Raw genomic sequence first — 27237 nt, forward strand, 5'->3', positions numbered from 1 at the left:
GAGAAGGAGCAGTATTTTCCCTCCTTCTCCTCTTTTTAGAGATGGGGTCTCTCCGCTGCCCAGGCTACAGTGCAGTGGCATAATCCTAGCTCACTGCATCCTCAAACTCCTGGGCTCAAGTGATCTTCCGGCCTCAGCTTGCTGAAAAGCTGAAACCACAGGTGTGTGCCACTATGCCCTACATATATATATTCTAACTTATTTGTAGAAATGAGGTTTCACTATGTTGCCCAGGCTCGTCTCAGACCTCTGATCTCAAGTGTTCCTCCTCTTTGGCCTCCCAAAGCACTGGGATTACAGGTGTGAGCCACCATGCTTTGGCATGGTGGGGTATGCAGTAGGAGAGCAGGGGTGGTGGCAGTGTCTCCATATGTACTCTTACAAAAACTGGTGTGGGCAGATACTGGATGCCTACTTATTTAGGGGCATCTAAATTCCTGTGCTAAATTAGAAAACAGAGGCAGCTCTTGAAAGCAGTGATGGCATGAAGGAGAGATGCTTGGACCAACCAGCACACAGCCCTTATAAATAATTGATACCCTTGGTTTTAATGCCACGTCCTCTTCAACAGTTGTTGGTTGAAATGACACGTGATTCCAGGTGAGCTTTTCCAGATAAATTGCCCTGGAACTTCAGACTTTGTCGGGTGAATCAATGTGGAATTTCAGAATGGGCTGGAATGCCTAAGATGGGCATGTCCAATATTCAGCTCAGTGTGGGGAAACTGGTGGTGGCCAGGGCTGGTTGCAAGCTGAGTTGTAGGGGTGACAGTTCACCTGAGAAACAAAAAAAACATGCAAGTCCTGGTTCATGAGGAGTGATTTCACAAATAGTGACCATGGAAGTCAATGTTGAAAAACAAATAGATTCAGGGCATAAGGGTGCAGGTTTGTTACGTGGATATATTGCCTAGTGGTGGGGATTGGCCTTCTGTCCCCTAAACAGTGAACATAATACCAGATAGAGGATAGGTAATTTTTCCACCCTCATCCCCTCCCACCTTCCCCCTTTTTAAGGTGTCCTGTGTCTGTTAATGTCATTCTATAGGTCCATGTGTACCCATTTTTTTAACTCCCACTTATAAGCGAGGACATGTGGTATTTGATTTTCTGTTTGAGTTATTTCACTTAGGATATTGACCCGCAGCTCCATTTATGTTGCTGCAAAAGATATAGTTTCATTCTTTTTTATAGATGCATAGTATTCCTTGGTGTGTGTATACCACATTTTCTTCATCCAATGAACATTCAGGTTCATTCCATGATTTTGCTATTGTGAATTGTGCTGTAATAAAAATATAAGTGTAGGTGTCTATTCTGATAATTTCTTTCCTTTGGGTAGATAACCATTACTGGAGTTGCTGGGTCAAAGGGTAGATCTATTTTTAGTTCTCTGAGAAATCTACATACTGTTTTCTATAGAGATTGTACAATTTTACATTCTCACCAACAGTGTATAAGCAAGCGTTCCCTTCTTTACATTCTCGCCAAGAGGTCAACGTTTTTCTACAAGACAAAAATGTAGATTGGTAGATGATAGATAGATCAATGACAGGTAGATGGAATACATAGATGATAGATAATAATAGGTAGGTAGATGATAAATGGGATAGATGGAATAAATGGATAGATAGAATATAGTAATAAAATGCATCTACCTGAAAATAGAGAAGAAAAAGATTGTGGGACTTTCCACTCTATAACCCTGGGGCAAAGAAAATAGCATTAATGAAAAAGCAAAGAATGGGAAAGTAAAATTTTTTAGTCAGAACCACCCTTCCAGCAGAAAAGAATAGTGCAAGCAAAATATTAAGCATTTCATATGCATTTGTGTAGGCTATGGGAACTATTACAAAAAGGTGGATGTCGCATGTTTCAATGCTTTTTTTCTTTTTTCTTTTTCTTTTTTTTTTTTGAGACAGAGTCTCACTCTGTCGCCCAGGCTGGAGTGCAGTGAAGTGATCTTGGCTCACTGCAACCTCCGCTTTCTGGGTTCAATCTCCCAAATAGCTGGGATTATAGTCTCCTGCCGCCATGCCCGGCTAATTTTTTTTTTCTTTTTAATAGAGATGGGGTTTCACCATGTTGTCCAGGCTGGTCTTGAACTCCTAACCTCAAGTCATCACCTGCCTCAACCTCCCAAAGTGCAGAGATTACAGGCGTGAGCCACCGTGCCCGGACTCAATACATTTTTAATATACACAGAGCTTTGCCACATTTTGGAGGGTTGCCTAGTATTGGAATTTCTGGATTTTTATTTTTTATATTTGTGTTTCTCCCTTTTAGTTTGATGTAATGCAACTCAGTAGATTTTCTTATTGAAATAAAATCTCAGGCTCTCTCCATTGCATAGGCTGAAGCAGGTATGACGTAGGACACTGGCTGGATTCAGACCCTTGAGGGAGGCCGGGCGCGGTGGCTCATGCCTGTAATCCCAGCACTTTAGGAGGCTGAGGCAGGCAGATCACTTGAGGTCAGGAGTTTGAGACCAGCCTGGCCAACATGGTGAAACCCCGTCTCTACCAAAAAAACGAAAAACAAAAATTAACCGACTGTGGTGGTGCGTGCCTGTAGTCCCAGCTACTTGGAAGGCTGAGGTAGGAGAATTGCTTGAATCCAATAGGTGGTGGTTGCAGTGAGCCAAAATTGTACCACCGCACTCCAGCCTGGGCGACAGAGTGAGACTGTCTCAAAAAACAAAAACAAAACAAAAGCAGACCCTTGAAGGGTGAGCATTTTGCCGTGTTTCATTTGGCAGCTGGCTGTTCTGCTTCCTCCTAACATCTCAAAGGACACTGGATGGCCTGAGCTCCCGGGTACCCTGGGCTGCCCAGTTAGCATTCCCTGGGTGGTGAGAAAAATGCAAATTGTCTCTGCCCTGGAGCTTAAAGACTTCTCTCTGTAGGACCTCAGGAGGTCTTTTATCAAACTCTGTATTTGCAAGGCGGGAGGATTGCTTGAGCCCAGAAGTTCGAGACTAACCTGGGCAACCTAGTGAGACTCTGTTTCTACAAAAATCAGCCTGGCAGGGTGGCACACACCTGTAGTCCCAGCTACTAGGGAGGCTGAGGAGGTAGGATCACTTGAGTCCAGGAGTTTGAGGTTGCTGTGAGCTGTGATTGTACCAGATTGCTACATGGGGATGAGAGGAAATAAGAGGGTGAACAGATCTCCTGCTACCGCACATGCCACTTTTGAATTCCCAGCTGGTGTTTGAAGGCTGTGCAAGGTGTTGGATTGCAGGATGATGGAGACCCAGATCATTGTGAATCCATGACTGTGTGGCCGTTTGCATCGACTCAGCCTTACTGCAGATACTAACCTTCATTACCCTCTCCAGCTATGCATTGGTTTTCTGCATACCACTTGGAATTTATGTTGGCTCTGAGTCATCCAACTCTCACATGAGAAAGAACCAAATAATGATGTGTTATTTTAAAAGAATGTGTCTGCATATGGCTTCTTATCTGCCAAGTGTTGCACCTTAGGCATTTATATTGAGAGTTTCAAGATCGTGCCACTGCACTCCAGCCTGGGTGCAGTGATACCTTGTCCCAAAAAAAACAAAAACAAAAACAAAAACAAAAAAACAAGATAGGAGCAGACATTTCCAAACAGCTAAAATGTCCTCAAAGGGAGTTATTGATGTATTAGTCTGTTCTCAATGCTGCTAATAAACACATACCTAATACTGGGTAATTTATAAAGGAAAGAGGTTTAATGGATCCACAGTTCCACATGGCTGGGGAGGCCTCACAATCACGGCAGAAGGCAAAGGAGGAGCAAAGTCACGTCTTACATGGTGGTAGGCAGGAGAATATGTGCAGGGGGAACTGCCCTTTATAGAACCATCTTCTGAGACTCATTCACTTATCACAAGAACAGCATGGGAAAAACCCACCCCCATAATTCAGTTAGCTCCCACCAGTTCCCTTCCACCACATGTGAGGATTATTACAATTCAAGGTGAGATCTGGGTGGAGACACAGAGCCAAACCATATCAATTGATAATTAGCAGATTAAAGGGAAAAAGGCAAATCTGTTGACTAAGACAGCCTTCACGTTTCCCTCAGCTTGACTGAGTGTTACACAGTTTTCCTCCTGACCTCCTTGTCTATTTTTTAGTTTTAATTTTTTTGATACATAATTGATGCACATATGTTGGGGGTACATGTGATTACTAAATACACTCACAATTTGTAAAGATCACATCATTGTGATCAAGATATTCATCACCCTACATATTTGCCTTTTCGTTAAGCTAGAAACATTTAAATTCTTATCTTTAGCTATTTTGAAATGTACAATAGATTACTGTAAACTACAGTCACCCTGCTGATTTATTGAACAGTAGGTCTTATTTCTTTTATCAAACTCTGTATTTGCAAGGCAGGAGGACTGCTTGAGCCCAGGAGTTTGAGACCAGCCTGGGCAATCTAGTGAGACCCTGTCTCTACAAAAAATACAAAAATCGGCCTGGCATGGTGGCACGCACCTGTAGTCCCAGCTACTGGGGAGGCTGAGGTGGTAGGATCACTTGAGCTCAGGAGTTCCAGGTTACTATGAGCTACGATTGTATCATTGTACTCCAGTCTGGGCAACAGAGCAGAATTCTGTCTCCAAAAAAAACAAAAACCCCTACTTACTTGTACCCATTAATCAAACTATTTTTATCTCCCTTCCCAGCCTCTGGTAGCTACCAATCTACTCTCTATCTCCATGAGATCCAGGTTTTAAGCTCCCACATGTGAGTGAGAACATGCAGTATTTTTCTTCTGTGCCTGGCTTATTTCACTTAACATAATGACCTCCAGTTCCATCCATCAGGCCTCCTTTTTTCACGGAGGATTTATTTTAGGAAACTTGCAATTGTGAGTTCTTTCTCTACCTCTTTGAGAGGCAAATCTTCTCCCAAATTTTCTTCTAGCCTCCTCCCAGTTTTGCAACCCAGGAATGCCTTTCTCAAGACTTCAGAGCCATCCCTTTAAAATGCAATTATTGAAGGAGATGATACATCTGTGTCTCAGTTTTTGTAGAAGGGCAGATTCCCAGTTTTGAAAAATTCCAATGAGCCAACGCAGATAGCTTTACGGCATTTCCTAACCTCTTCCTGATGTCTCCAGTTCCTTCTCAGCATCTCACCCCGGCACTTAAAAACTCTCCAGCCTTTTGTTTCAATGAAGTTAAGCTCCTCTCTTCCGTATTGCAGTAGTCCTGACTGAGTCCTTCCTTGAAGGTTTAACTTGTCTGGTGCAATTTTTTCTTTGACAATGTCCAGATCAAATGATCCCATAAAAACATCGAGTGTGATTTTAGCCTGAGAAGGGGGAGGGTGAGAAGATAGATTGGGAGGCAGCTGTGTAGGCAGGGGACTTGGCCACTCCCTAAACCTCTCCCAGTCTCACCTGTAAATGGAGTGCATAGGCAGCAGTGCTTCTCCCCCAAGGCTGGGGCGATGGAATCAGTTAGACTATTGAGGGCATCTGGAAGGGCATCTGTGTCAGGGTTAGTCCTCAGGGTATGGTGGCCAATGGGTTTCTTTTGGTTGACTGTTGACAATGCGTTTGTTGAATGGCAGCCTGCACTAGGTGACGCTGAAGCCACAGAAGACACTGCAGTGGGAAAACCAGCATGAGCCGCTGCCCCCAAGGAACCTCAAAGCCCAGGCAGAGGACCAGCCATCCCAGCCCGCAGGTAAAGTGTGTCACCTGTCAGGTGGGCTTGGGGTGAGTGGGTGGGGGAAGTGTGTGTGCAAAGGGGGTGTGAGTGTGTATGCGTGTGAGCACATGAGTGATGGCTAGTGTGACTGCATGTCAGGGAGTGTGAACAAGCGTGCGAGGGTGTGTGTGCAAGTGCGTATGCATATGAGAATATGTGTCTGTGGATGAGTGCATTTGAAAGCCTGTGTGTGTGTGTGTGTGTGTGCTCATGAGGGTAAGTTAGTGACTGAATGTGCAGGATGTGTGAGTGTGCATGGAACACTGTCAGTGTGTCTGTGTGGCAAGTGTGTAGGCGTGTGAGGACAGGCAGAAGTGTGTCAGTGTTGTGATGGGAGTGTGAATGAGTGTGCAAAAAGGTGAGTGAATGTGCATGGAAGTGTGTGTCAACTATGAAGGCATGTAGTGTGTCAGTGTGTGCAGTGCAAGCATGTGTGGGAATGAGTGCTTGTGGGTGTGTCCATATCCAACGGGTATGTGTGAAAGCATGTAAAAGTGTGTGTAGTGTGATGGTGTGTGGATGTATCAGTGTGTATAAATGAGAGCATGTAAATGTGTATGTATGAGTGTTGAGTGAGTGTGCATATGTGAGGCTGTGCGTGTGAGTGTAACCATGAGGGTGTGAACGTGCTTAAGTGTATGTGCATGTGACAGTGCAAGTGTAGGGGTGTGATGCATGTGTGGGTTTGCCAGTGTATGAGTGTACATGGTGTGGATCTGAATGTGCACAGTGTAAAGGGCATGAGTGCAAGTGTGTGTGAGTGTATGTGAATGAGTGGTAGTGTGCATGCATGTGTGAGTGCACGCTCAGAAGCATGGATGGGTGCAAGCCTCCCCTACTAACTCCTCCTCCTTCCTGAGATCAAAAAACGTGTTTTCTGTGTTTCAAAAATGTTTTAAAATTATGTACTGTATTTAATAGTTCTTATGACCACAGTGTTTTTCTCTCTGCTTAAAGCGCAGCAGGGGCTGGGCGCAGTGGCTCACACCTGTAATCCCAGCACTTTGGGAGGCCAAGGCAAGTGGATCAGTTGAGATCAGGAGTTCAAGACCAGCCTGGACAACATGGTGAAACCCCATCTCTACTAAAAATACAAAAATTAGCCGGGCATGGTAGCGGGTGCCTGTAATCCCAGCTACTGGGGAGGCTGAGGTGGGAGAATCGCTTGAACTCGGGAGGCCGAGGTTGCAGTGAACCGAGATTGCACCACTGCACTCCAGCCTGGGCGACAGAGCGAGACTCTATGCAAAAAACCCCAAAAAATCCAATGTAGCTAAAAGCAGTTTGATGATAACAGTGACACTGAAATGAGAATTGTGTCAGAAAAACCACAAACAATAATGAAATGGCTCCTATATAACCCATCCCCAAAAACCCACGTAAAGAAGAAAACAGGGCTGGGTGTAGTGGTTCATGCCTATAATTCCAGCACTTTGGGAGGCCCAGAAGGGAGGATTGCTTGAGCCTGGGAAATCGAGGCCACAGTGAGCTGTATTTGCACCACTGTACTTCAGCCTGAGAGTCAGAGTGAAACCTTGTCTCAAAAACAGAAAGACGAAAAGGGTACCTGAGGTATTAACTCTGATCATCAGTGAGTGGAAAGATTCTGGTATTCTGGTGCTTTCCATTTTCTTTTAGCTTATCTTCATTTTTGAGTTTTCTGGAAGAGCATTTATTGCTTTTTTTCTTTTTGAGACGGAGTCTCCCTCTGTCGCCCAGGCTGGAGTGCAGTGGTATGATCTTGGCTCACTGCAACCTCCACTTCCTGGGTTCAAGCGATTTTCCTGCCTCAGCCTCCTGAGTAGCTGGGACTACAGGTACATGCCACCACGCCCGGCTAATTTTTTGTATTTTTTTTAGTAGAGACGAGACAGGGTTTCACCTTGTTAGCCAGGAGGATGGTCTTGATCTCCTGACCTTGTGATCCACCTGCCTTGGCCTCCCAAAGTGCTGCGATTACAGGCGTGAGCCACCGCGCCCGGTCGCATTTATTGCTTTAAGAAAAAAAAAATTCACTTGATGGGAAGAAGCTAAAATGAGGCTGACTAGGAAAATATCATTACTAAAAACATTCTCCTTCATTCATGGACTTTTTTTTTGAGACAGTCTCGTTCTGTGGCATATGCTGGAGTGCAGTGGTACAATCTCAGCTCACTGCAACCTTCGCCTCCCAGGTTCAAATGAATTCTTGTGTCTCAGCCTCCTGAATAACTGGAATTAGAGGCATGTACCACCATGTCCAGCTAATTTTTGTATTAGGGTTTTGTCATGTTGGCCAGGCTGGTCTTGAACCCCTGACCTCAAGTGATACATCTGCCTCAGCCTCTCAGAGTGCTGGGATTACAAGTGTAAGCCACTGCACCTGGCCCTTGTTTTGGCTAACTCTGAGTGAAACTCTTTCTGCCATGGGAGATTGTACCTTACCATTGTTTATTTCCAGGGTCTCCTGAGAACACAGACCAGAATTACTGAGGTAATCTTGGCACATTTTCTTAACCATTTTATGTGACTTTCAAATTCCTTATATGTAGCTGGGAAAAAAGGCTTTGCTAGATGATCTTTTTCAACCTTTGTGAAGATAAAGATTAAGAAAAAAGTTTAAACCTGAGGCAAGGAAAATACAGAAGAAAACCTAAACAAAGTTTCGGTTCTCAGCCCCTGAGCAGCCACTCAGTGGTGGGTGTTTCCTTCACTCCCCAGTGAGCACCTACTGTGTGTTCCGTATGGCGCAGGGCAGGGAGGAGCAGGCCAAGAAACAAACAAGCCTTGGGGTCGGGGCCACAGAGGGCATGGTGAGCTCTCAGGACAGGGCGGGAAGGGAAGGCAGAAAGGTCCTGGGCACAGGCTGGGCTGTCAGCTCCAGAGGGGCGCACTGACCCTGCATCCATGGTAAGTGTGGGGCACAGGCAGTCTGGGCTGCAGCCTCAGAGCGGAGCAGAGCCCGGGGTGTAAGAGGCCGGCTGGGGCAAGTGGGCACCAGGAGAGCCCAGGCTGGCCATTATTTGTGGCTGCATTTCCATTTCCAAAAATGTATGATTTTTTCAGTTAATGGAGAAAAAGCACTGACAAAATTCAACATGCTTTCATGATTAAAAACATTCAGCAAACTAAGAATAGAGAAAACTACCTCAACATAATAAAAGTCATATATGAAAAAGCCACATCACACTCAATGGTGAAAACTGAAAGCTTTTCCTCTAAAATTAGGAACAAGACAAGGATGTCTGCATTCATTACTTGTATGCAACACAGTGCTAGAAGTTCTAACCGGCACACTTAGGCAAGAAAAAGAAATAAAAGGCATCAAAATTGAAAAGAAAGAAGTAAAATTATCTCTATTTGCAGATAGGATCTTATAAGTAGAAATGCCTAAAGAGCGTGTGTGCACACACACACGTTAGAACTAATAAATGAGGCCAGGCATGGTGGCTTGTGCCTATGATCCCAGCACTTTGGGAGTCAGAGGTGTGCAGATCACTTGAGGTCAGGAGTTCGAGACCAGCCTCACCAACATGGCAAAACCTGGCAAAACCCCATCTCTACAAAAAAATACAAAAATTAGCCAGGCATGTTGGTGGGCACCTGTGGTCCCAGCTACTTGGGAGGCTGAGGCACAAGAATCACTTGAACCCTGGAGGCAGAGGTTGCAGTGAGCCAAGATTGTGCCACTGCACTCCAGCCTGGGCGACAGAGCAAGAGAGCGAGACTCTGTCTCTTTTTTCTTTTTTAAAAAAGAATTAAAAAAAAAAAACTAATAAATGAAATCAGCAATGTAGTAGCATACAAGGTAAATACACAGGCCAGGTGCGGTGGCTCACACCTGTAATCCCAGCACTTTGGGAGGCCAAGGTGAATGGATCACTTGAGGTCAAGAGTTCAAGACCAGCCTGGCCAACGTGGTGAAACCCCGTTTCTGCTAAAAATATAAAAAATTACTGGTGGTACGTGACTGTAGTCCCAGCTACTTGGGAGGTTGAGGCAGGAGAATCACTTGAACCTGGGAGGTGGAGGTTGTAGTGAACTCAGACTGCGCCACTGTACTCCAGCCTGGGCGACAGAGTGAGACTGAAAAAAAAAAAGTCAATACAGAAAAATCAGCTGCATTTCTAAATACTAACAAACAATGAACAGTCTGAAAAGGAACTAAAGAAAATGAAAATTCCACTTAAAATCTAGCAATCCTACTTCTGGATATATACCCCAAAAAATTGAAAGGAGGGTCTCAAGGAGGTAATTGAACACCCGTGTTCACAGCAGCATTATTCATAATAGCTAAAAGGTGGAAGCAACCCAAGTGTCCATTGAAAGATGAATGAATGAGCAAAATGTGGTATGCACAGTGAAACTTTACTCCGCCTTAAAGGACATTCAGACACTTTCTACAACATGAACCTTGAGAATACTGTGCTAGGTGAAATAAGCCAGTCACAGAAAGACAAATATTCTGTGATTCCACTTCTGTGAAGAAAGCAGTGTAGTCAAAATCATAGAGACAGAAAGTAGAATAGTGGCTGCCAGGGTTGGGGAAAAAGGGAATGGAGAGTTGGTGTTTATGGGGGCAGTTTTAGTCCCCCCCCGACCCGCTTACCCCAACTTGAAGCTCAGAGTTTTAGTTGTACAAGATGAAAAGAGTTCTGGAGATGTGTGGGGGTGATGGCTGTACAACGTGAATGTATTTAGTGCCCCTGAACCACACACCTACATATGGCTAAGATGGTAAATGTTATGCTATGTATATTTTACTACAATAAAATATGTTGGAAAAAAAATTTTGATGTGATAATGCAAACTTACAGCGACTCACACCTGCTTTATCGGGAGTTTCAGAAGGGGCAGGAGGGAGAGGACACGCTAAGCAGCCAGAGGCTATTGACACACCAGAAGCATCCCCAGGGACTGCCTTTCTCAACATCACCCTCTGTAATGGCAGCGTCAGCCAAGAGTGCACTGCCATTGGTTTTACTGACCAAACCTAAAGAAACGGCTGCGTTCCCATCAGATTTGCTCACTAAATCATGCCGACACACAGACATGCATCTTCCAGCCTGTTCAGCAGCAGTGCAGACAACATGAGGGGTCTCAGATCCTCCACAAGAATGATTCTGGTTCTGCCTGAGCCTTCGCCTGAGTCCCCATCAGACATTGTAAAGGTCAACTTAAGGATGATGGGCAGGCAGAGGCAGGAATAAGGACTGATATGGTTTGAATCTGTCCCCACCCAATCTCTCATTGGTTTAGCACCATCCCCTTGGTGCTGTTCTCATGATAGCTGGTTGTTTAAAAGTGTGTGGCACCTGCCGGGCACGGTGGCTCACGCCTGTAATCCCAGCACTTTGGAAGGCTGAGGTGGGTGGATCATGAGGTCAGGAGATCGAGACCATCCTGGCTAACACGATGAAACCCCGTATCTACTAAAAATAGAAAAAATTGCCAGGCGTGGTGGCAGGCGCCTGTAGTCCCAGCTACTCGGGAGGCTGAGGCAGGAGAATGGCGTGAAACCAGGAGGCAGAGCTTGCAGTGAGCCGAGATCACGCCACTGCACTCCAGCCTAGGCTACAGAGCGAGACTCCGTCTCAAAAAAAAAAAAAAAAAAAAAGGAAAAAAAAAAGTGTGCAGCACCTACCCCGGCCCCTTGTCCCTGCTGTGGCCATGTGACATGCCTGCTCCCACTCTGCCTTCACCGTGACTGATTCTGAAGCATCCCCAGAAGCTGAGCAGATGCCAGCACCATGCTTCCTGTACAGCCTGTGGAACTGTGAGCCAATTAAACCTCTTTTCTTTATAAAATACCTGGTCTCAAGTATTTCTTTAAACAGTGTGAGAATGGCCGAAAACGACACCCAGATGCAAACATTACCTGCAGGCCACCGCGTGCTGACTCTCTCACCAAGCAGGAGCGGGCCCCTCCCTCACGCGGAGCCGCTGGCATGGACAGCCCCGGGAAGGTTAGGCTGAGCGTCCTTTCCTCTGTGCACCCCCGGAGGTTGCTCCCATTGGCTTTCTCAGATAGCACCATCTCAGGGTCCAGCTGGCCATGGCCTGGATTAAGTTTAAAATGCTGGGCCAGTCCCCACTTCCCTATATATGACTTTTTACAAGTCTGACACTTGAAGCTTTTGGGCCTCAGGGAGCAGCTTGATAAGTCAAAGAGCGCCTGCCTCTCCCTCTGATCTTCTTCCACACTGAGTTCTGAATAATCATCAGAATCTGGCAGATGACCGTCGGCCAAATCATCCCTTTTTATGAACTCAGCTTTAGCTTTATACTTGGCAGGTCGAGATACCTGTCTCAACATGTCTTCACTTTTAACGATGGTTTTAGTTTCTCAGTATGTTTTGTATGCAAGTTGGAAATAAATAAACGTCCTGAACTGGATGAAACATGTTACAGTCGGCGAACTGGAGGCCGACAAAGGGGTCAACGTGGTGCCCTGTCCATTTGGAGCCTTAGGGGCTGGGACTCTCTTTGTAGGGACCACCTAGAGGGCTGGCAGTGGTCTCTGTACAAACCCCTGAGCAGGAGGTTGATGTAGGAAACATGACCGTGGCTCGGTTCTCACGAGGGGCTGTACCCTGAGCAGCTGGGGGCTGGTGACGTGGAGTCCCACCAGGCGGGAATTCCCCCGGGGCGGCTGGCTCTGTCTTGCAGATTGGGGCTGGACTGTGGCCAGTAGGGACGTTGGCCGTTCCTGACCTTTTGTTTCTCCAGACGTTACCTTGACACAAATGGCTTCTAGTTGCTTTCCTACAGAAAGACAAGAAAGGGAAAAGAAGCATTGTGCTTATCAACATGTCTGCAATTTTGCTCTCATAGTAAATCCACTACTGACATTTTTTCTAAATTACGTCTTACATATACAATTTATGTAATGTGTTTGTATTAACTGTTTTTCAGACCTTTCTGACCAGAAACCACAGTGATACAGGCCGGGCGCAGTGGCTCACACCTGTAATCCCAGCACTTCGGGAGGCCAAGGTGGGCAGATCACTTGAGGTCAGGAGTTCAAGACCAGCCAGGCCAACATGGTGAAACCCCTTCTCTACTAAGGATACAAAAATTAGCAGGGTGTGGTGGTGCACACCTGTAATCCCAGCTACTTTGGAGGCTGAGGCATGAGAATCGCTTGAACCTGGGAGGACGAGGTTGCAGTGAGCCAAGATCGCGCCACTGCACTCCAGCCTGGGTGACAGAGCGAGACTCCATCTCAAAAAACAAACAAAATGGCCGGGCACGGTGGCTCACACCTGTAATCCCAGCACTGTGGGAGGCCGAATCACTTGAGGCCAGGAGTTCCAGACCAGCTTGGTCAACATGGTGAAACCCCATCTATACTAAAAATACAAAAGTTAGCCGGGTGTGGTGGCACATTCCTGTACTCCCAGCTACTTGGGAGGCTGAGGCAGGAGAATTGTTTGAGCCTGGGAGGCGGAGAGGCTGCAGTGAGCCGAGATCCTGCCACTGCACTCCAGCCTGGGTGACAGAGCTAGACTCAGTCTCAAAAACAAACAAAAAACAAAAACAGACCACAGTGACACATTTTACATTATGACCTAGTATGCATGTATATAAATATTTGCATACATAAATGAAAAGCTGATGGAACTACTTAGCATTCCTATGTAAATGCCTGCTGATTGTATCTATTCTTCATTTCTACATCACCTTTTGTTTTTTTTTTTTTTGGAGACGGTCTCACTCTGTCGCCCAGGCTGGAGTGCAGTGGCGCGATCTTAGCTCACGGCAACCTCCGCCTCCCAGGTTTGAGTGATTCTCCTGCTTCTGCCTCCTGTATAGCTGGGATTACAGGCACATGCCACCATGCCTGGCTAATTTTTGTATTTTCTGTAGAGACGGGGTTTCACCATGTTGGACAGGCTGGTGTCAAACTCCTGAACTCAAGTGACCCGCCCGCCTCGACCTCCCAAAGTGCTGGGATTACAGGTGTGAGCTACCGCACTGACCCTAATCTACATCACTTTAAAAAAAATACTAGTCATAATCCACTAAGTTGATTTCATGATGAATTAAGAGATAATAAGAACCTTCTTAACAGTTTCACCCATGTGTTTTTGCTTGGAGTTTTTAGTACTCTAAAATCAGATGTAATTCATAATGTGGGACCATGTTTTTAAAAAAGTTTCTAATGAAATTCTAGAAGCCACAAAAAAGCCATAAAGGACAATGTTACCCAGGATCCTCCTGCCCAACCTGCACGCCCGTTTCTTCACCCTGTCCTGAATGTGCTGTTCAGCATTCTTATGCTTTTTAAATATTTACATGGCATATGCAGATATTTCTAAAAATATACAGTTCAGTTCTGAAATGCTTTAAAACTTTATAGAAATGATATCATCTCCTGCAACTTGATAGGGCTTTTTTCAGGTTTCTTTACTCCATTTTGCTTTGTGAATTTTACCCTCATTGACATGTGTAGCTCTCAGGGGTTGATTTTCTCTGCAGTATGAGTTTACCAATCTCCTATTGATGGATGGGTACTTTCCAACCTTCTGCTCTAAGGTCTGCTCTGAATCTCCACGGATGTATGTGTGTACATGTGTGAGTTTCTCCAGGGGCATGTATCTAGGAGTAGGGCTGAATATCTTTTTCTTTTTTTTTTTTGAGAGAAGGTCTTGCTCTGTTGTCCAGGCTGGAGTGCAATGGCATGATCTCAGCTCACTGCAACCTGCGCTTCCCAGGTACAAGTGATTCTCCTGCCTCAGCCTCCCGGGTAGCTGGGATTACAGACACGTGCCACTACGCCTGGTTAATTTTTGTATTTTTAGTAGAGACAGGGTTTCACCATGTTGTCCAGGCTGGTCTCAAACTCCTGACCTCAAGTGATCTGCCCCACTCAGCCTCCCGAAGTGCTGGAATTACAGGCGTGAGCCACCGTGCCCGGCCGGGCTGAATATCCTCAACAACTTTTTACAAATATATCTAACAAAATTTCAAATACATGTGCTTTTTGACCCAGTAATTCTACTTCCTGGATTCCAAAATTAAAAAAACTTAGATGGCCATAAAGATGTTATGTTCTATGAGGTTCAAGGCAGCACTGTCTGTAATAGCAAAACACCTACCAAAGGGGAGAGCTACCTTCGACAACATCCCACAGATATTTATTGAGTACTGACCATGTGCATGAGACACTGCTACAGGTGTCAGAGAAACAGTTCTCATACAGCTTAGGGGAGAAGGTCAGGAAGCAAAAGAAACAAGGCTCCTGCCCTCACAGAGCAGAAATAATGAGCATTTTCCTCCAGGGAGAAAAAGAGGCAAACCTCGTCATCCAGAGCACGATTTCACAACCAACATTTCAGAACATAATCCTTTGACATGGGTGGCTGGAGGATGCCCAGCAGCATCTCTGCCTCTACCCACTAGATGCTAGTAGTGATCCCAAGTCCTGACAAGATATTGCCAAGTGCCCCTTGTGGGGCAAAACTGCCCTCGGTTGAGAACCACTTATTCGGGACCACCAACTGGCCCTCTTTGGACTCAACCTTCTGGTGTGACCCTCAAACAGTAGAAAGTCAATAAAAATGTCAAACAGGACAGAATAAAGACCCTCACTGAGATCAGGCTGGAGTGTGTCTCTCGTCTGGCTCTTGTTATACACTAGTACAAATAACAGAGGTCAAGTGTACCGAGGTGGCACCACAACCCTGGGAGTCCCCATTCCTGGGCTACTTGCAAATCAAATGACAACTAGATTGACTGTGCATATCCTTCAAGAACAATGTCTGTTTCATTTTACTACCAATCACATAGAATATCTCTCTAAGGGCCAAACACAAATCACACCTGTAGTAGCAGTGCTTTGGGATGCTGAGGCGGGAGGACTGCTTGAGGCCAGGAGTTCAGGGCCAGCCTGGGCAACAGAGCAAGACCCTGTCCCTACAAAACATTAAAAAAAAAACAAAAACCCAAAACAAAGAGTCTCACTGTTGCCTAGGCTGAACTGCAGTGGTGCATTCTTGGCTCCCTGAAACCTCTGCCTCCCGAGTTCAAGCGATTTTCCTGACTTGGCCTCGCTAGTAGCTAGAATTGCAGGCATGCGCCACCGTGACTGGCTAATTTTTGTATTTTTAGTAGAGACGGGGTTACATCACATTGGCCAGACTGGCCTCAAACTCCTGATCTCAGGTGATCCACCCGCCGCCGCCGCCTCCCAAAGTGCTGGGATTCCAGGGGTGAGCCACCGAGCCCCGCCTACAAAACATTTTAAAATTAGGCTTGATGGTACATGCCTGTAGCCCCAGATACTCGGGAGGCTGAGGGGGAAGGATCGTTTGAGTCTGGGAGTTTGAGGCTGTAGTGAGCCGTGATCAGTCCAGCCTGGGTGAGAATGCAACACCTTGTCTCAACAAAACCCCAAAACAACAACAAAATACATATACACACAGACACACAACCTAAACCCTATTGTTTTAGGATAACCACAGCAGCAAAGCCGGCCTAATAATGTATTCATCCTCTATCCTGACTGGCTTACCCCGTGGGTATTACGCTTCATGCTTTCTTGTGTGTTTTTATTTCATTCGGTGAACATTTACTAAATATTTCTGGATGGAATACATACACACTAGCCAACTCCTAGCCTCACCGTTGAGATGGTGGGCAGTTTCCCTGCCATGCCTTAGTCCCCGCAGACCTGCTGAATCGATCTCCTGGGTCGGAGACCCGATCTGCCCTTTCAAAAGCTCCGCTGACGATTTCGAAGGCAGACAAGTTTCCCTAAGGAATGCAGACAGGTGAGGCAGACGGGAAAAATGTCATCATGGTACAACAGGTGCAATAAAGAGGCAGAACAGCCCAGAAGCAGTGATCTCTGAGGGGCATTTTGAAGGCTGGGAATTTTTGCCAGGTAGGGCATTCTGAGTACAAAGAAAAATGTGTACATGCATGGATGCATGAAAAGGGGTTGGCATGTTGGATGGAACTGGACATTTCTGGGGGGTGGGAAGAGGGAAGATGGGGAGAGACAGGGGCCTCCATCTGACCCAAGTGTGTCCACTGGTCTGTGCTTCTGATCGACACCATCCCCCACAGCGAACCACTGGGCAGTCTGCTGTGGTTGTTGAAATGCACCCCACCACCTGCTCCAGAACCTGCCTCTCCTCTTCTGCATTTTCAACTCAGACTCACCCTTTCAAATCTAGTTCAGATACCACTTCTTCAACAAAGCTGCCTGTGATTTCCTCGGCCAGAAACAATCTCCCTTTCTCTAACTACATTTAGTTCTTCATCACTAGCTTTCAGGCCTTGATCAGAAGGTATCTGGGTCATGTTTTATCTCCTGTTAGTTCATCAGCTACTGAGGGGCAAAGTACACATCCGGTTTGACTTCGTGGCTTCCACGACACAGCTGGGGCTGAAAAACTATTAGCAGAATGTGCTACAAAGGTACATTATTGGAGGTAGAATTTATACATCTCCATCAGATTAGCTACAGAATAAGTCCCATCATGCTGCCTGATCTTGACTAAGTTTGCTTTTACTTTATGAAAAGTATTGTCATTTTTTGACTCCATTCCAAACCCAAAAAGCTGTGGCCACATTCAGCAGGGTGTGCTGGGGAGAACAAGGGCTCTGGAGAGCAGCCACACCTGAGGGATCTTGGACAAAGCCACTCAACCTCCCTGCAAAATGCTGGTACAAAAACACTACTGCGAGCTAAGCAACCCAGAACACTGCCCGGCACAGAGCAGAGGCTCTGCAGATGGCTGTCCCAGGATGGCGTCTTGCAGCCTTCGGACCCAGACCACAGTCCAAAAACGTCGAGTTACCCAAGGTCACACGTCTAGATAGTGTGGCATTTGGGCAGAATCATACTTGCCTTCCTAAACCTTAGTAAGACAACTCTCCACTCTTGATGATCAACTGGATACAACAACCCCAGGCAGCTAAAATAACGAGTGAAGTCGAAAAAACTCAGGAGTGAAGATCGCTGATTCTATTCTCTAACGCATCTCTTCTAGTGGAAAAAGCCCTCTTCTTTTGGCAATTTTGGGATACGACTAATTTTATTTACAGCGCCAGCAATGAAATGAGATGGAATTTTACAGACGCCGTGTAGGACCCCTGGAAGGACAATGAGAGTACCCACCCCAAAAGCATAGTATCTGTACGCAAAAACAGAGACAGAGACAGAGAGAGAGAGAAAGAAAATGCTGAGAAGCAGCAATGAAGAGAAGGAAATGCTGGGCCGTGGCACTTGCTGTGCCTGAGACCTGAAAAGCTCAGTTGGTTCCTTTTAATTCATTCAGGTCTCAGGGGCAGCGTCTGGCTTACGGGACCACCCACTCTAAAGCGGCCCCCCTGTCCCTCCCAGAACCTGCCTGATGTTCGTTCATCGAGTGTGGTGAAGGCCGCACCTCCTGCACTTAGGTGGGAGTGCGGGCAACCCCGTCTCTGAGTGCCCCGCAGAGGCTGAACGAGTGGTCAAAGGCGTGTAAGAAGAGCTAGGCAGCACAGGGGAGCCCCGGGCAGGGCTGTGGAGGCAGAGAGGGCACGACGGCGTCCCAGGCAGAGGGCCCAGCGTGAGCATCGGCTCCTCAAGTGAGGCTCCTGGGGTGAAAACGCCAGGGTGGTGGCAGGTGGGGGCCGAACGCCGTCCCTAAGGGGCTCAGCTTCGGGACACCCTGAGTCTTGACTGGGGCCGGACACTGGCCACACCGGCCAAGCAGCTAACCCCGCCGCGGGGCCTCGGCCCCCTCCGGGCCTCAGTTTCCCCACGTCCCTCCCGGAGCCTCACCTGGGGCGGCAGCAGGCGTGGCGGGCACGGGGGCTCGGCGTCAGGGTCCCGCTGGAGAGCGGCCTGATGGGCCGCGGCGGCAGCAGCTGCGCCTTCGTCACCCGCTTCAGGACCTGCCGCAGCTGCTCGGGGCCCAGCGGGGCCACACGTGCAACGCTGCCCTGGCCCGGAGAAGCCTGGCCGCCGCATCCGCCACGGCGGCTGAAGCGGGGACTCCAACCTGGGTCGCTGGGCGACGACGTGCCTCACCTGGGAAAGCGGCGGGCTACGAGTGCCCCGCAGGCCAAGACACCTCGGAAGGCGACGCTGCCCGGCCGGGACAGCCGCCGCGGCCCCTAGGGCCGATCAGCACAGCGGACCCACCTTATTTTCTCATTGCCTGTCACGGATGTGTTTAACGCTCAGATGTCACCTCCTCCGGGAGCTGTCCCCGATCCCCCAGGCGGAGGTCTTTGAGGTTCCAAAGCCCCTGACCCAAAAGGTATCACATTCTTTGAGGTTCCAAAGCCCCTGGCCCACAAGTTATCACGTTATCCACGTGTTCTGACGTCATCGTGCACCCCAATCAGCGGAGGATCCTGCCTGGATACGCGGAGTCCTAGGTCCACCAGCAAACGTTTAGGTTTATAAATCTGAGAGGGGACCCAAAGTTTGAATTTTTAACAGGAGCGCTTCCCAACCCCCAAACTGTTCCCATGTCACCCTACCGTCTCTCCCCTCACCCACCCAGGCTGCGTGTACCTTGAAGGGAGAGACGATATGTTACTCATTCGGTGCCCATTACAGGCCCTGCCCAGAACGCACGCTCAAGGCGTGAAAGATGGATGGATGCATAGAAACCAATAAATGAACGGGTGAACAAATCCACGAACCCACCCTCTCCACATGTCCGTCCCATCCATCCAGCCCCAGTGCCCCGTCTTCCTCAGGCCGATCGCCTCTCTTACAGGGTCGAGGCTCTGTGCACCCTCCCCACCGAGTCTTGTAGCTACAGGTGTGTACACACGTCCCGGTCCCAGTCCCTCTCCCCAGGGAGCGTAGGAGGTCCACTGGCCAACAAACACTTATTAAGCGCCTGGTGGCTGAGTCGCCATTCCCTCCCTGTGGGGTACCACGGGTCTAGCTGGCGAGAAGGAGGAAACCGGCATTTGCAGTACAGTATGATTAGCACCAGGAAGCCAGGAAAGGTAAGGCTGGGGGCGGGGCGCAGGCTGGTGTCAGAGAAGGTTCTGGAACATCACCATCATCCTCATCAATACGTCGCATTCACGATGCTCCCTGCTATTTTTTAATGGTGAATTTCATATGATGGGTATCTTACCACATTTTTTTTTTTTTTTTTTAGACAGGGTCTCACTCTGTTGCCCAGGCTGGAGTGCAGTGGCGCCATCTCAGCTCGCTACAACCTCGACTTCCCGGGCTCAGGTGATCCTTCCACCTCAGCCTCTGGAGTAGCTCGGACTACAGGCATGCGCTACCAGGCCCAGCTAATTTTCGTTTTTTTTTCTTTTTTCTTTCTTTTTTTTTTTTTTTTTTAATAGAGAGAGGATCTCACCATGTTGCCCGGGCTGGTCTCCAACTCCTGGGCTCAGATGATCCACTTGCCTAGGCCTCCCAAAGTGCTGGAATTACAGGCGTGAACCACTGCGCCTGGCCCGAGTCAATCTTTCCTAGTTCCTTCCCAAGAAGGGATTTATGACAACTGAGTTCTTTTGAGATCTTTTGGGAAGCTCTGCTTTTCAGCAGACAAGAAATTTCAGGAATTCAAATGCCTTCTGCTCAAAATAATTTTCACGCCACCGTGGCACATTCTAAACCCCTTCAAGTTCAGGAAACTTGAGGGCAGCAACCTCCACCGACTCCTCCGTGCTCTGTCCCTGCATCTAACCCGGCACGACTACTGCAAGATGTGACATCCAACTTGTTGCCTACAGGTTTCTATTTCAGGTGTCAGCCGACCCAGGCTCTCCTAACGTTGCTTATAGTAGCAGCAGCGCCATCAGCTGGCGTTTATTGAGAACTTTTACTACACCCTGGGCACTTACCAAGGTTTTAAGCCAGTAGTCTGTAGATTTTGAGCAGCTACTGATTTAGGTCAGAGTTAGTAGATGTTTCCACTGGAGAGTTTTCAAAAGCAGGTGGAGCCCCTGCTGGATCGTGACAGAAAATGGCACTGACCCTACACAACTGGCTTCGTTCAACGGAGCACACCTGACCACCCCGGAAACTTGAACCACCAGCGAGAAACTCATCCACTTGCTCTGGCTGCAAAATGCAGAACCAAGAGGAAGAAATGTGAAGCCTGAGATGTCTCTGAAAAGAAACGGGGGGTGGGGGGGGGGGAAGAGCAAGAGAAGGTTTCCAGAGGCTTCCACAACCAGAACGCCTCTCTAAAAACATGGCAGGCATCTACTGGCTGGTCACTTTCTCCACGTGGCTTGGGATTTGTGTCTCACTTACCGTTTTGCTCCCCGCCTAGAACGGTGCTGGGCATGCAGTAGCCCTACACACCATCTGTGGAATGCATTCATTGCAGACCTGGATTTTCAACCCTAAGACTTCCCCGCAAGGCGGCCAGCGGAACACGAGGCGGTGACATCTGGGAGCACCCGTCTTCAGTGGGCGATTCCTCCAGGGGAGCCACAGCCTCAGGAAGCGTGGGGGCGGCAGGGGTGGGGGCTGAGGGCCGGAGATGTGGATCGCTTTGGATGTCCTGAGTGCCCTGCAGGTGGCGGAGGGTGCAGGGACTCGGGTGCGGAGCCACCGCCCCAGCGCATGCCTGGTACCTCCCGCTCTCCCCAGCAGGCTGCCCTCCACAACCTCTGGGCGGGGAGACCAAGAGATCCTGCAATTCGCTCCTATCCGCACGCCGCTCACAGTACCCGAAAGGCGCATTTTTCACAAACCGTTGTAGAAAGAGTTCATGGCGGGGTGGCGGCGGGAAAAAAAAAAAAAAAAGAAGCTCACACCGTGGCCAGTGCGGGAGTCGAGCCCGCGACCTTGGTGTTATCAGCACCACGCTCTAACCGACTGAGCTAACCGGCCGCCTGACCCCACAGCGCCCCTGGAGCATATAAAAGGGCTCCCTCCACGTTCGCGCCCGTCCACGAGCGATTCCTCGCCAAGCCCGCGCGCCTCTGGCTGCCTTCCGCTTTGCCCCAGCCGCGGGGACTCCGGGGAGGAGCCACCGCCCCAGCGCTGGCCGGGTTTCTCCCGCTCCTCCCTGCCAGGCTGTCCTCGACCACCTCTGGGCCGAGTCCAAGAGATACCGCAAGTCGCTCCTGCCCGCATGGGGCTTACAGAACCTGAAAGGCGCATTTTGAAAAAGAGTTGCAGAAACAGTTCATGGGGAAAAAACAAAGAAACAAACCAACAAAAAACTGGGACTAGGGCCGGTGCGGGGATCAAGCCCGCGACCGTGGCGGTATCAGCACCACGCGCTCACCAACTGAGATAACCGACCGCCCCACCATCTGGTGCTGCCCGAGCGTCTGAAAGGGCTCCATGTTCGCGCCGGCCCGCGACTGATTCCTTGCAGAGCCCGCGCCACTGGCTGCCTCCCCGCTTGGCCCCAGCTGCGACTTCTGACCGCCTCACTGTCATCCCCATTGGGTGGATGCAGAAACTGAGACCTAGGAGACTTCAAGGAGAAGGGAGGCGGCTGGCTTCCTACAGGGAACCGCAGGCTTCCACAGGGAAAATGCAAATTGCACATGGGAGGCTTGGCTCTGCAGTGAGGTTTTCAAACATTCCCATTCAATGCTGGTTTTAACTCTGAGAATCCTGCGGCCTGGCAACTTCGTGTATCAAGAGCCTTTCAGCATGGTTAAATCTAGCTCAGAAAACCCAGAAAACCAAAGGCCAAAAGAACCACCGAATTCCCTATTGCCCAAAAAATAATGGCTGCAGGGGTCTCCACTTCCTTCTTGTCCATTTTTTTTCCCCTTTCACTGTACACGTGTATTTCTATATGTATACACGGAATCCTTTCGCCAGGAGTGGTGGCTCGTGCCTTTAATCCCAGCACTCCGGGATGAATAAATAAATGAATGGAATGGAAAGCCTTGCTTGAAAAAGTGTGTTTTGTCTTCCTTTTTGCATTTAATAGTCTGCCATTAAGTATATCCTGAAATAATTGCACATGTGATTTTCAATGATTCATTCAAAAAAAAGAAAAGAAAAAAAACGAGACGGGGAAAGACAGAAATAGAGAAACAGAAAATGATATTGTTTGGCCATGTCCCGACTGAAATCTCAACTTGAATTTTATCTCCCAGAATTCCCTCGTGCTATGAGAGGGACCCAGGGGAAGTACCTGAATCATGGTGGCCGGTCTTTCCTGTGCTATTCTGGTGATAGTGAATAAGTCTCATGAGATCTAATGGGTTTATCAGGGTTTCTGCTTTTGCTTCCTCCTCATTCTCTTGCTGTCACCATGTAAGAAGTGCCTTTCGCTCTCCACCTTAATTACGAGACTTCCTCAGCCTGTGGAACTGTCAGTCAAATTAAAGCTCCTTTTCTTCCCAGTCTTGGGTATGTCTGTATCAGCAGCGTAAAAAACAGACTGATACAGTAAATTGGTACCGGGAGTGGGGCATTGCTGAAAAGATACCCAACAATGTCACAGCGACTTTGGAATTGGGTAATAGGCAGAGGTTGGAACGGTTTGGAGGGCTTAGAATAAGGCAGGAAAATGTGGGAATGTTTGCAACTTCCTAGAGACTTGTTGAATGGCTTTGGCCAAAATGCTGATAGCGATATGACAATAAGGTCCAGGCTGAGGTGGTCTCAGATAGAGATGAGCAACTTCTTGGGAACTGGAGCAAAGGTGACTCTTATTATGTTTTAGCAAAGAGACTGGCAGCATTTTGCCTCTGCCCGAGAGATTTGTGGAACTTTGAACTTGAGAGAGATGACTTAGAATATCTAGCGGAAGAAATTTCTAAGCAGCAAATCATTCAAAATGTGACTTGGGTGCTGTTGAAAGCATTCTGTTTTAAAAGGGATACAGAGCATAAAAGTTTGAAAATCTGCAGCCTGATGATCCAGTAGAAAAGAAAAATCCATTTTGGGGGGGAGAAATTCAAGCCAGCTGCAGAAATTTGCATAAGTAGGAAGGAGTCTAATGTCTCCAGGCCATGTCACAGACCTTCACAGCAGCCCCTCCCATCACAGGCCCAGGAGAAAAAAGTGGTTTTGTGGGCTGGGCCCAGAGTCTCTGTGCTGTGTGCAGCCTAGGGACTTGGTACCCTGGGTTCCAGCTGCTCCATCTGTGACTGAAAGGAGCCAACGTAGAGCTCAGGCTGTGGCTTCAGAGGGTGGAAGCCCCAAGCCTGGGCAGCTTCCATGTGGTGTTGAGCCTGCAGATGCACAGAAGTCAAGAATTGAGGTTTGAGCACCTCCGCCTAGATTTCAGAAGATGTATGGAAATGCCTGGATGTCCAGGCAAAAGTCTGTGGCAGGGGTGAGGCCCTCATGGAGAACCTCTGCTAGGGCAGTGCAGAAGGGAAATGTGGGGTTGGAGCCCCCACACAGAGTCCCTACTGGGGCACTGCCTAGTAGAGCTGTGAGAAGAGAGCCACTGTCGTCCAAACGCCAGAAAGGTAGATCCACCAACAGCATGCACCATAGGCCTGGAAACACAACAGACACTCAACGTCAGCCTGTGAAAGCAGCAGGGAGGGATGTTGTACCCTGTAAAGCCACAGGTGCAGAGCTGCCCAAGACCATAGGAATCCACTTCTTGCACCTGATGTGAGACCTGTAGTCAAAGGAGATCATTTTGGAGCTTTAAGATCTGACTGCCCCACTGGATTTTGGACTTGCACGGGCCCTATAACCCCTTTGTTTTGGCCTATTTCTCCCATTTGGAATGGCTGTATTTACCCAATACCTGTATCCCCATTGTATCTAAGAAGTAACTAGCTTGCTTTTGATTTTACAGGCTCATAGGTGGAAGGGACTTGCCTTGTCTGACTGTGGACGTTTGGGTTAATGCTGAAATGAGTTAAGACTTTGCGGGGACTGTTGGGAAGGCACAGTTAGTTTTGAAATGTGAGGACATGAGATTTGGAGGGGCCGGGGTGGAATTATACGGTTTGACTGTGTCCCCACTGAAATGTCAACTTGAACTGTATCTCCCAGAATACCCACGTGTTGCAGGAGGGACTCAGGGCAAGGTAACTGCAATCATAGGGGCGGGTCTTTCCCGTGCTATTCTCATGATAGTGAATAAATCTCACGAGATCTGATGGGTTTTCAGGGGTTTCTGCTGTTGCTTCCTCCTCATTCTCTCTTGCTGCCGCCATGTAAGAAGTACCTTTTGCCCTCTGCCATGATTATGGGACTTACCCAGCCATGTGGAACTGTAAGTCAAATTAAACCTCCTGGCCGGGCGTGGTGGCTTACACCTGTAATCTCAACACTTTGGGAGGCTGAGGTGGGTGGATCACCTGAGGTCAGGAGTTCCAGACCAGCCTGGCCAACATGGTGAAGCCCCGTCTCTACTAACAGTACAAAAATTAGCCAGGAGTTGGGGCATGCACCTGTAATCCCAGCTACTCAGGAGGCTGAGGCAGGAGAATCGCTTCAACCCGGGAGGCAGAGGTTGCAGTGAGCCTAGATCGCGCCACTGCACTTCAGCCTGGGCGACAGGAGCAAGACTCCGTCTCAGAAAAAAAAGAAATTCAACCTCCTTTTCTTCCAAGTCTAGGATATGTCTTTATCAGCAGCGTAAAAACGACTAATACAGAGAGTAATGCATAAAGACACAGAAAGAGGGAGAGAGACAAAAAGAGAGAGAAAATGTGATAGGAGAAAGGGAGGGACAGGAGAAAAAGAGAGGGCCCTCTTCCCACTATCCTTCCAAAATCAGGGTTTCCTCATGACCCCTTCCTCAAGGCCTAGGTGCCAAAAAGGTCACTGAAGGAAGCAAAGTCCCCTCTTCCTCAGCAGGCCTGAAGGCTCCTCGGCTATGGCTGCTGGTCTTCCTAAGCCAGAAGCTATAACCCTGAGCCATTGGGCTTCCCAGCCTAGCTTCCTCCTGTCCAAAATGAGAGGACAAACAGTCCCCGTGTCCCTGGGGCCGCTGCCTGGGAGAGCGCACGAGTTACCCCAGGCGAGGTGACCCACAGGAAGTTTGGTGACGTCGGATGGCCCAGGCCCCAGAGTGCTATGTGTGCTGGGGGTGGAGGGTGGTCCCCGACAGGAGCCGTCGGCGTTCCAGGGAAGGCACCCGGTCGGTCGGGGGACTCGCCGGGGCTGGGGGGTGCGCTCTACTTCTCCGAGCGCCCCCCAGGGAGACCCAGGGCGCAGGGGCAGCCCCGCGCTGGGATCCCGAGCCGCAGCGGCGGGGCAGGGCCCTCCCCAGGAGGCCGGCACCCGGGGCCCTTTGTCCTACGACAGCGTCCCGGCCGCGCCGCGCGCCCCTGTGGGCCGAGTCCCCGCGCGCACTCACTCACCCACGGTGACCAGCGTGTCGAAGTCCTGAAGGCGGTTGGCAGGCAGCTCCGACGACCGCGCCTCGGAGCTGGGGCAGAGCTCGGGCGCCCGGTCCGGGGTCTCCTCTGCCACGGCCGCCTGGGCCAGCCCGGGCGCCTCCATGGGGACGCACTCAGGTCCGAGGCGCCGGGCCGGGCCGGAGTGCTCGGGGAGCCGGGCTTCCGGGGACGCAGCCTCGGAGGGCGGCGCGGCGGCATCAACGGAGGCTCCCCATGCGCGCCATGCGGCTTGTGGAGGCCATCCTGCCCACCCGGCCCGGAGCCCGCAAGACGCCAATGCGCCTTCCGGTGCGCGCGCGGCCCGGCGCGGCTGACGGAGCGGCGGGGACAATGGCTGGGCGTCGCTCACGGCACAAGCAGCAACGGCCCCAGGTAGCAGCAGCCGCCGGCCTCGGGGGTCGGGCACGGAGCGCTGGGAGGCGGCGGGGAAGGCGGGGGCCGCGGCCCGGGCTTGTAGAGCCAGGCGGGGGCCCTGCGCATTCCCAGTCTCGCGCCCGCTGCCTCCTGCAGCTCGGTAGCAGCGTGCGCGTTGAAGAGGCGGGCGGAAGCCGCCTGGGCGAGGCCTAGGGGCTGGGGGCGTCGCCTTCGCACGCGCTCCGCCCCTGCCGCGACCCAGCCCAGGAGCCAGAGACCTGGGCGTGCCCCGCCACCGTGGGCAGGCGCGGGCCTGGGGAGGTGCTCACGCCCCCTCCGCGCCCGAGGCGCCCCTCGGGTGGCACCCAGGACGACCTCTCACCGCGACCTACTGCCCCGACCCTCTTAGGCGCAGAGGCGCACAGGTCCAGACCCGGCTACTCAGGAGGGAGGAAACATTTTACAACCTATTCTCTCTTGTCTTTGAAGCCTGCTAGCTAAGAGCTTCATCTGCATAGTAAAACTTTGGTCTCCACCACCTCTTATCACAACCCAGACATTCCTTTCTGTGATCCCAGGTCTTCAGATAAACCCAACCAGCTGTCAACCAGAAAATGTTTAAATTCACCCACAGCCTGGAACCCCCTTTCCTCCACCCCCCCTCCCCCGCCCACCACTTCTACTTGTCTCTTTTCTGGACCAAACCAATGTATTTCTCAAATGTATTTGATTGCTGTCTCATGCCTTCCTAAAATGTATAAAACCAAACTGCACCCCAACCACCTTGGGCACATGTTCTCAGGACCTCCTGAGGGCTGTGTAATGGGCCATGGTCAGTCGTATTTGGCTCAGAATAAATTTCTTCAAATATTTTACAGAGTTTGACTCTTTTTGTTGACACCTTTTCTT

General features: G+C 49.3%; 1 non-coding gene and 1 pseudogene across 1 annotated transcript; both read right to left on the reverse strand.

Annotated features, from left to right (window-relative positions):
- Positions 1-522: 522 nt before the first annotated feature.
- On the reverse strand, positions 523-27150 carry LOC100993504 (zinc finger protein 839-like; annotated as a pseudogene).
- TRNAI-GAU (transfer RNA isoleucine (anticodon GAU)) lies at positions 21447-21520 on the reverse strand. The gene has a single exon. It is a non-coding gene; the product is annotated as a tRNA-Ile (tRNA).
- Positions 27151-27237: the final 87 nt, after the last annotated feature.

This window comes from Pan paniscus, chromosome X (genome assembly GCF_029289425.2).
Source record: "Pan paniscus chromosome X, NHGRI_mPanPan1-v2.0_pri, whole genome shotgun sequence".
NCBI lineage: Eukaryota > Metazoa > Chordata > Mammalia > Primates > Hominidae > Pan > Pan paniscus.